The sequence below is a fragment of the Mixophyes fleayi genome, chromosome 11 (genome assembly GCF_038048845.1).
Source record: "Mixophyes fleayi isolate aMixFle1 chromosome 11, aMixFle1.hap1, whole genome shotgun sequence".
Classification (NCBI taxonomy): Eukaryota; Metazoa; Chordata; class Amphibia; order Anura; family Limnodynastidae; genus Mixophyes; species Mixophyes fleayi.
This window is the reverse complement of record NC_134412.1, coordinates 73480391-73491777: the sequence shown is the minus strand read 5'-3', so window position 1 is coordinate 73491777 and position 11387 is coordinate 73480391.

Below are 11387 nucleotides of genomic sequence, written 5' to 3'. Positions count from 1 at the left end.
ATTGTTTCATAAGGTGTGGGGCCCTTGAGTACCGAGCAACTATGCTTAGAAATTTGTCCAGCAACTTTTTGACTGCCTCCTCATGTGCAATTTTGAATGCCTTTGCAGCTGTTGACATCCAAAAATATGACAGATCTGCTTTGTTTTCAAATGTAATACGTGCTTCATTATTGCATCGAAGCTCAAGAAGTGCCTCTGCCAACCATTGAGGCTCTTCTGGTACAACAGCAATTTCACATTTATAGGGGTCTACAATTCAACTGACAGAATGTGAATCAGCAGCATTACCCCCAGGAATTTCATTTTTACCCCATTTGGGGTAATTTACCCCTGTTCCCTGACCACTGCTATAGAATATATGTTGTGTAAGACGTCTCCCTAAATAATAGTACATAGCAGGAAAATAAACAATTTTCAAGGTTCTGTTTGATAATTTGACTAAGAGTAAAATCAATTCCTGGTGGTTTCATGGAGTGTCCCCAGAAACAGACCTGAGGGAGGAAAACACTGTCAAATTATGAAGATTTATGAGAAGTTGTCTGAGCCTTTGTCTGGACTTTAGTGCATATGGAAAAGTAGAATCTCTGAAGTGGTCTACAAATGGTTTTTGTGGTTGTAATTAAAAGGAAAATCTAAATTATCACCAAACATCTATTCAGGGCACATCAAACGACTGTGTACGGGATTCCGACACATGTCATCTCTGGTTTTTACTGCCACTTATGCAAACGAGGTTTCATGCAAACATCTGCGTGCATTGTGTGTCTACGTTACATTATAACATCAAAGTGTGTATTTAAAGGGATGCCCTGGAAAAGCCACACACAACACATGGAATGTACATCTTAAATATACTTGATAGTAATATGCCTTCTTCAAGCTCTAGCCATATCTTCTGAATCAAACAGCCAAGTACAGGATGGAGGGGGGAAGGAGAGGGCTTGGGGGAGAGAAAGACGTGGTAGGAAGACGAATTGGCACAATTAAAAAGAAAATAGCTTTTCTTTTACATTCCTGCACCTCTGGTTACTACCAAAAAAAAACTGCTTTTATACTCCTCTTAAAACTTAATACTTCATTAAACACATGTATTCAGCACAACTTAATGGAAATGTCTGACCCACAGATTGTCCATTGTGTCTACTGCAACAGAGACTTAGAATAAAATAAATACCACAAGACCAGTCAAGCTTAGCAGGATCCACAGGTGTGCGACTTTACATTCTTTATGTTTGCAAAAAAAAAAAGGCATTAGGCTTTAAACCACTGAAGATAACTAGAGTATTTGTGTGTGATACACAATGTCAGTCCTGCTCTATGGTGGGATGTATTTATCCTCCAAAGCACTTTAAAATTTAAAGCCGTAAGGTAAACAAGTTGTATTGTATCTGTGTAGTCCTTTGGTGCCGCTCTTTCAAATAAACCTAATAATCATAAATGATTGGTGTTTTTGTGGCTGGGGTCCTAAAGACGGTGAAAGATGAGCATTGTGAAAGCTAACGCATTTTTCAGTTTCCTCTAGAATGTAAGCTCTCACGGGTAGGGTCCTCTCTACCCTACGTCTCATGTCTGTCTCCCTCATACAACCCTGTTGTCGTGTCTTAAACTAAATCCTGTGCTGTCTGTTCATGCACACGCATGGAATTTGTACCTGTAGCCGTGCTAGCTATAATTGCGAGCTCATCACTATCCATGTATATATGTTATTATGCCCAATTGTATTCATATATGCGTTATTATGTTCAATGTATTCATGTGTCGTATCTGTACGATGAATTCCAGTACTACATATTCTGTATCACCCTATAATTGTTGATGATGATGTTTGTAGCACTCCCGTGTTGACATACTGAAGTAAAGAGGGAAAGCCCGTCCCGTCACACTTTCAGTGAGTACACTCAGAAAACATGGCATGCAGCATCTTAAGAGCTGTGTGTAGACCAGCATGTGACCAAACTAGCCACAGATCTGGTCAAAACTTTAATGCGTTTATCTGAAGCGGCAAATGTTAAGTTAAGAATTAATATTATTTATGCAAAGTGATGATGAGTTATATCAAGTACCAGGATCTGTGAGGCTGTGTAATATTTTCTGCAAAATTATATGTGTGCTGATATATATATATATATATATATATATATATATATATATAAGTTAGTTAGTAGATGTGTCAGGGTATAGGGCTCCCATAATGTAAATCTGGCCCAATATTTACCAGACAGTACTGTTTATGTGGCATTTTGTCTGCTGATTTCCAGCAAGGTTCTGATATTCTTAGTTTGCATCGTGTTTGGTTTTTTGTTTTTTTTACTTCCCTCATGAGAACATTACTACATATTATCTTATGCCTTGATCTGCCAACATGCCCACTTCTCAAGTTGTTATTATATATGGTTGCATACTTGTTTATTGCCCCTTTTTCCAATGTGCTCTTCACAATTACTTTATATAGGTGGAAAGGATAAATCTCTAAAATATTAAAACACCATTTGGTGTACCTCCCAAACAGTGCTGATCTAGGCTTATACCTTACGCATGGTGGCTCAGTGGTTAGCACTTCTCCCTCACAGCGCTGGGTTCATGAGTTCAATTCCCGACCATGGCCTTACCTTGTGGAGTGTGTATGTTCTCCCCGTGTTTGCGTGGGTTTCCTCCCACACTCCAAAAACATACTGGTAGGTTAATTGGCTGCTAACAAATTGACCCTACAGTGCTGAAGGAATTAGATGAAGATATGATTGGTACTGAGGATCACTAATTCACAGAGAGATCTCTGTGTTTATTTATATATATATATATATATATATATATATATATATATATATATATATATATATATATATACACATACACATATATATATATATATATATATATATATATATATATATATATATATATATATATACATATACACACACACACACACACCAATAGTGAGTGGGATATTTACTGTATAAAATACCTCTTACCAGCAATTTATGTCCATACCGCAGTTTATGATTCACACACACCCTCTGTAAGACTAATTTATGTTGCAATTCAGAGGTTTTAACAAGCTCACGTAGGTAGTCGGGATAAAACCACTAAACGTTTATTTTAGTGTGCTGCTCATAAATCATGGTGCTGGCTGAATGTGTTCAGCTAGTGATGATCAGAGAACATTATCAGACATCTCCTGTCTCTCCCATCAGTCGCATTGTGGTTGAGTGAATAACCCCTTCTATGTCTAGATGGCTCCTTCCAGACATGTTATCTTGTACCCAGCAGCCACAGCAGTCTAGTCTTTTCAAATTACAATCTTCCTCTACAAAACATTTTTAATAGCTTGCAGGTCACACTAACCACCACTTATATTTAGCTGAATACCACGTCTATCAGTTGGAAGAGAAGCCGGAAAGAGAGACACCTGCCCCAAGGGGAAGATCAGAATGTCAAGGCCGGTTAATATATTGTTTGCTCCAGATAAAGTATTCCTGGAAAATCATCATTAAAGTCTCTTAAAGGGACTCACTCATCTTGTGTAAGGCCACTAACTAAAATGCAGGATCTATTAACTTATATATATATATATATATATATATATATATATATTGACCTTTATTAATAGAGCACTTACATATTATGCAGCGCATTACAGAGAACATATAACCATTCACATCAGGCCCGCACCCAACAGGGCTTACACTCTATGTTCCCTACCACACACAAACCGTACTTGCACACTCTTTCGGAATGTTGGGGAGACTCACAAATTTCTGGGAGTTCTACAGGGCTGCTCCAGGTTAGGAAGACGTGTGATCTTATCACCCCCCGCATGTGACCCCCCGCCCTCCCCCGAGTCAGAGGAAATCGCACAAAAACAGGGAGAAGACGTAAAATCAAATTCCCTGTTCTGGATCAAACCCATTAACCCACTGCTGCGATACAGCAATGCTAACCACTGTGCCATCCATTTATATTGAAACTGGTGACAGTGCAAAATGTTCATTCAATCTCAACAGTTGATCTGTAAATAATTGGGCCAGGTAGGGGAGGGGGGGGTTGTATAAGTAGGGTTGACTGGTGAAAGGTGTGACTTGAGCCCCACTGCTCTTGAATATTCCTAAACAAGCTCATTATAGTTTTAATGTTGCATCTAGTGGTGTTTCTAAAGGTCATGGGTCTACACACAACTAGTGAACAGAACTATGATGCTCACATACGATTTTGGGAGAATTTAGTATTAGTGCAGCAATAGTTCTGACTTCACTGTAACATTTGGGGATTAAAATGTTGTAAGGGACTGAGTGTGGATGAAGTATGGCTATGCAAAACAGAGGATGCGGCTTTATTTCGGGCACGGCTGTATTTTTTTATTTTTAAATAATATTGACCAAATTCTCCTGCACATCAAATGATCACAATTCTCCGACCGGCACAATGGCCAGCATCTGACCAATAGAATTGTACACAGCAAGTCCTGGCCGCTGCTGCTAAATATCACACACACTTTATACAGCAATATTGGTTCTCCCTACTTGCTCATCATTATATTGACTGTGACATAGCAGCAGCCAAAATCCTGAAGGTTATTATTTCAAAACATGGAGCCAGATCCTGCTTTCAGCAATGCAATATTGCTGCATTACAATAAAAATGGAACTAAAGTTGAAAATAAAAAAATCAATATGTGATGGAGAGGGGTTGAACTGTATGGTCTTGTTGTTGCATCGTAGGTCAGATCAGCACTAGTTAAATAAAACACAAATATTCAGAGGCTGCTGAATGCATCCCTTCCTTAGTTCGGCAAAGGTCTAAGGTGATGGGTGAAGGAGGGGGGGGTGTCATGATCATTATTTTCTGTTGTTAGAAGCCACAGCGATTCACTGCTGTCTCCCCGCTGTCTCCATGATGACCGGAACGTCACTTCCGGCAACGGCCGGACGCCAAATTAACGGCTATCGCGCCCCGGGCAGCACAGAACAGCAGGGTGCGCGCGCTTCAGCCTGTGGGCTAATTAAACAGCCTGTAATTAATTAGGTGGTGCCTGAGGATGTTTACAGGGCAAAGCCCTGATTGGCTAGTTTCAGTATTTAAGGCAGGGAGGGCTTAGCCTCCCTGCCTGTTAGCGTTCCAGTCCTGCACTGTTGCTGACCTGCTGTATAATTCCTGCATATCTGATCTACCGTTGTGACCCTCTACCTGTACCTTGGACCTTGCCTGTTTGCCAGTGACCCTGAACTTTTGGCTTGTATTCTGGACCTCAGTTTTGCTACGGACCTATGACCTCGTTCTGCCTCAGACCATCCACTCCAGCCAGGCTGGCGAACCTGATACAACCTGCGCTGCGGCCATCTTTGATGAGCTTTTACTACTCTGAGCCGAAGACATGTGAGCACATAATACTCTACAGAAAAGGCGGCTGCTACAGATGAAGATCCCTAAACTGTTCTAAAAGCTCATCTAGGTGGACGTAGGCCATAACATCTATACCATAAAATCTGATCCATTTGGCTCAGATTTTAATGACATGGTCCACATTACAGTGTTAGAAATGAAACCAGATCAGTCCATAAATGGGCAACTTACATAGACCACAAAATCAGCAGGTGTTAAACTGGGGTTTACTCAAATGGGATCTCCTTATTATCTCGGGAGGGATTATGCAATCCCTGTATCCAATGAATACCAACATAAAGGTTAGTCATTTCCCTTCCCCTCCACCACACATGGCTTTTCCTAAAAATGTTCTGTGTCCCTCACTTCGACATGATCTTTGCTGCCCAGACAAGGAGACAAATAACCAATTCATAACTAGGGGATTAGGTGTCCTTTACTTTTCTATAAATGTCCAGTGGAACACAGATGTACAGGTAATGTTATTCCTCCGTATATTTGTATAAACACTGTCTGTGCCCTGTTCTAAACCTCAGGACTAATGCTGTGCAGGTTAAATATTTGGGAATCTCCTGTTGGTTGACATCACCACCAGGTCAATGTGCAAAGAGACGTGTCACATTGGAGATCTGGGCAAATCTAAATTACATACCTGCATGGTAAGGGGCCAACCCATTGCTGCGAGGTCACATGCTTATTATAGTGACAACACCATTAAGAAAACAGAAATAAAAAAGGATTAAACAAAGGGATGGAAGAGACATTTTTAGAAAGGGCGTTCCCTACTTTGTTGACTTGAGTTTTCCAACACCTCTTAGACACCAAAGATCGGATCTTGTCCCTATACTAGATGCATTTTGCACCTTTAATTTCCAGAATATGACGTTTCCGCTTATTGCAACAAATCTATACAATACTCCAAGTAGAATAACTTGTGCCCATATTTTTTAATAGACATTTGTAAAAATGGAAAATGGGAAAAACAAGTACATGCACAGAGGCCTTGGCAGGGCTACAAGATAGGATTTCCCTTTGGTCACAGTCACCCCGGACACTGTCATATCGCCCGAAAGAAGTACACAGCTTTATCTTTGGACAGAGGAAATCACTTGGGACTACAGCAAAAGCAGCTGTAATAATTGGCATTGAAATAAATTCCATTCCCAACTCTCGTCCCTATTCTGTATTGCATCAAAGTATATCTTGTTAAAGGGAAAAATAACTGCAGCTTGTTTACAAGTAGTTTTCTGTAAATGACTGGAAAACATAACAGTAGGTGAACAGACATTGGGATCTGGAAATAGAAATGTAAAGTGAGAGGTGTAATTATGAATTGTTGGCTCCTAGGGCCACATAGTTTGATCATTACGCTTCCCCTTGCAAAATTTTATTCCACAAAACCTTTCCTTCATGCTAAATCAACCTAGGCTATGACAGCTCTAGTACAATATAACAAATAAAAAATTGTATAAGTACCATAGAAGTGGCACTTAGCAGGTGTCCATATACATTACCAAAACAGATAATGAGAATTTCAACTCCTTTGCACAAATTCCATTGCAGTTTTTAATATATTGTATTATATTAGGAGCTCAGAACACAAAAAAAAAAAAAAAAAAGAAACCACCTACCAGCTCCATGAAATAGGCAGAAACACCTATGACATGCATCACTTTAATTATTGGTTTGCCATATTTGACCTCCTATATAAGATTATTTACACTGTACAGCGGATGGACAATAGTCGCACCATCTTATTTTTGCACCACTGTGTGTAGATGGTGCAGGCCTACTATGTTACTGAGAGCGGCCTCTGAAAAGTAGGAGTGTGTTTACATGTGCAAAGAACGTGAACAGTCTCATGGCGCAAAACGCAACCTCCGTCCACTTCGTAACCAGCAGTCAAAGAAAAAAAAAGTCTTTGCTTTTCTGCTAAAGTGTTGATCACTGTGGGCTGCAAGGTGGCTCAGTGGTTAGCACTTCTGCCTCACAGCACTGGGGTCATGAGTTCAATTCCCGACTATGGCCTGTGTGGAGTTTGTATGTTCTCCCCGTGTTTGCGTGGGTTTCCTCCCACACTCCAAAAATATTAGTAGGTTAATTGGCTGCTATCAAAATGGACCCTAGTCTGTCTGTCTCTGTGTGTTAGGCAATTTAGACTGTAAGCTCCAATGGGGCAGGGACTAATGTGTGTGAGGTCTCTGTACAGCGCCGCGGAATCAGTGGCGCTATATAAATAAATGATGATCATTTATGACTTCTATTAATCAAAGGACATCAGAGTGGTTCTCATCATATGTTGGATGTCTGTCTAAGGCTGTGTTTTAAACAGGGCAAAGTACACCTGGAACTACACTTCTCTGGCCCAGTGCCCATGTAAGGTGCACAATGCACCCCATTAAAAATATAGGGCATAACCTGATTTCTACCAGCACAGAGCTGATGCAAAAACTTCAATGACTAGCATTTTTTTTTTTTCATGCATAGTGAACTTCCTTTTATAGTGCTAAATGTTAATGTTTCCCCAGACCCAACACATTTGCAAACAAAAGAAACAGGATAAGCTAACACATTTTTTTTTTTATTTTATTTTGCTTGCTTCTAATGAATTGATCGGCTGCATGCTCATGAGGATTGGCTCAGCACACAAAATGGCTGCCCCCACTGTGATTAGTTCATAGGTGCAGTTAAGCATACCTCACAATGTCTTAAATTGCAACATGTCCACACTTGCTCTGAAGAGGGGGCGTGGCAAAGTCATATTATGGGCATCTAGTACAAGGCCACCCTTCTCTCAATACACCTCACTCACCAGAGTGGTCGCCATGGGGAACGAGGACATACCTCCCACATTGGGAAGAAAATACTAATTCATGGGAGTCCCCTCAAATTGGGACATGTGGAATGCATCCTTAAGTAACTACCATTTGGCAACTGCATTAGCTAGAAAACAAAGCCTCTTGTACATATTAGCTTAAATATTATCTTCCATAATATAAACAAAGCTCTCGGTTAAGCCAACCACCCACAATTTGAGAAATAGAGAATGTGTAGCAGGGTCCATGGTGAGAAAAGGGTTCAGGTTTCCCATTACAGGTTGGGTGCAAAGAAGGTCACCCTTCACAAAAGCCAACTGTCTGAGGGGGGAAAAAAAAAAAAACCTCTACTCATACATTTTTTTTTTTTTAGCAGCGTATTGTGAACAGACCAAACTGAGGTATTAAATGTTCTAAATCTTTGGCAGATATATAGACCGGAACAACTGGCTGACTGCTCGCTGGAATATGTTTGATGAGCAGGGCTCTCGCTCTGTGGCGTCACACATACAAGATTAATCCAAGACATTCTAGACTTATCCCAACAACCATTTCAGCCTGAACGCTGGCATACAACAAGGGTCAGGCAATGACTACATTCTAAAGACTTGTGGCCAAGATGTCCAAATGAAGAATTCTTGCAAAATAGATAAGCTTTGCAACTGAAAAAACAAGGGGAATTTAAAAGTATGTTTTTCTTCCTGAACAAAACATCCCAGCGTTTCAGACTGTACAATTTGTCCAGTTTGGCAATGCTTTCAGTTTTTTTTACAGACAGATATTTCCACATTCAAGTGGATGGTATATAGAGAACTAGATGAGAGTATATGTTCAGGTAATTAAAAATTGTTGCCCTTTGTCAGGCAGTAGAAAGCTGTGAGGCCATCATACATGAGTGGGGCTGTTCTATGTAGTTTGTAGGCATTTCAGTGCCTGGTCTGTCCTGAGAGGATTTGTGATTTAAGTCCAAAGAGTTGGAAAAGGACCAGGTAAAGAGTTTATGTAACACACTGGGCTTCTACACAAAGTACTATGTCTGTTACCAATTATGTTCACATACATCCAAAGAAGCGTGTGAAAAAGACACGCTTCTCACAGACCACACCCACTTTCATATGCATCTTCTGATAGGGCATTCCTCAATCTGGGGCCAAGCGTTAGATATCTCCCCCCCCATTAAAGTTCTGCTTTTTTAACATTGGCTCCTGTTGGCAAAGCACCCAGTAGCCTTCATTCCTGTAGCACTATACTTTACTACATATTGGCCTTCCAAGCTGCCCTAGTTTGAGACTAGCAGGCCTCATGAACCTAGGGAAGTCTTCTAGTAACAAACACTTAATTGTGATGTGAATTTTCCCCATATACAGATTACTTGTGGGCATCAGAGCCACGACGATCGCAGAAAGGTGTGCAGAAGTACAGAATTGGTGGTCTGGAGGGAAGTGTATAAATAATCATGCCTGACCAGTCAAAGAGGAAAACTTAAAATCTTCCCTGACTGAACAGGAGGAAGTGATTGGAGTTTTTTTTTTATTTCCGTGGCATTTAGCAGTGTGAGCAGAGATCATGGAAAAAGATTTCTCTGTTCAGCACACCCAAGCAAGAGTGACTCCATTTTGGCTCCATGAAGTTCAGAAAATACCAACTAGCAGATTAATACAGATGCAGCAATGCACCCCCCAGGGAGAGAGAGGGGGGGGGGGGGGGGGCGCAGACTACATATATGCAACTTCCTAAACTATAGTAGCATTCCCTTTAGATCACCTTTCCATATATTCCCTCCCCCCCCATCATGTGTAAAATGTATTCCCAATATGGTGGCCTCCATAGAGACTATCAACACCTATAGTTTTACTGCCTCATGAAGAAATAGAGTCTACTTTCCAAAAGATGAAATGTAGAAAGAGGGGGGGGAAAAAAAGAAAGAAAAAAAAGCCCAAAGTAAAACAACCCTGACTGGTCCTCTGCCCAGGTTTAGCACTTGAGCACGAAGCCAGCGTTAATCCACAGAGGGAGAGGAGGAGAACATGCTGCATGCAATCCTTCACTTAATGATTACAAGAGCTGTGTCCTATCCCAGAGACTTTATTTTACTGTTGCTAGGACTCAGCATATAAACACAGTAAGCTCCTGCCTCATTTATTTTAAGTATTTGCTACAGCTGGAACTGAACCATGTTTGGGTGTCTAGCCTAAGCAAGCTCTTATTTGTGAGTCTCCCACAGAGAACAGGCTGCCTCAGTGCAGTTTATAGCCCGGCTTCACATTCCACTGACAGGGGGGGGGGGAGGGGGGGGGCGGGGTTGCGACATACACTAGACAGTCCACATATGGTTAACGTGCTAAAACTAGAAACGCACTTCCTTTTTACCTTGATATAGTCTGTCTGACTGCTCCATTTTTGGAGTCAATTAGAAGCCTTGAGACAATGTAAAAAAGTTGCACTGGAAGGAAATCTGGTTCCAGGATTAGAGGGTAGGACAGTTACTATAAAGCTATAAGAAAAAGTAGCTGTCTAGATTAATACTAGGCAATATTGTGCACTCCAGCTGTTGTCCAGCTACAAGTTACAGCATGTGCAGCCAGACAAGCTTAGACTTTTAGTTCCACGAAAGCTGGCAGCCCACAAGTTGTCTTACACTTATCCAGTTACATATGGGAAAAACTAAACAAAAATATCAGCGCAATACCCTTTACACTCCAACTTGTAGACAGCAGCTAGGCTCTCAGGATATCCCTGCAAGACAGAGCTGCCTGAATAAGCCAGCCAACATTATATGAAAAAAAAAACAAAACAATTCCATGCCCTAGTCTAGAATTAGTTTGGTACTATATAAACTAGTTCCACATCTGAGACCTTATCCTGCTGCTTAAAAACAAAAAAAACACGCCCATTCATCGTTTTGCGGCTCCATTTGTTTTCCCATAAATGCAAGCTGCGTCACCTACTCTACTTGTATTTAGAGCAAGCAAAGCTACAAATCTGACATTAAACACATGCTGGCCACTATTAGTTACAGCTACTCAATGCAAATATATAATCAGCCAATCATGTGGCAGCAACTCAATGTATAGAAACATTGAGACAAGGTCCAGAGACTCCATTGTTGCTCAGACCAAGCACCAGATTGGGAAGGATGAGCATCTACATTACTTGGACCATGGCATGATTGTGCTGGATTGAGAAACCACA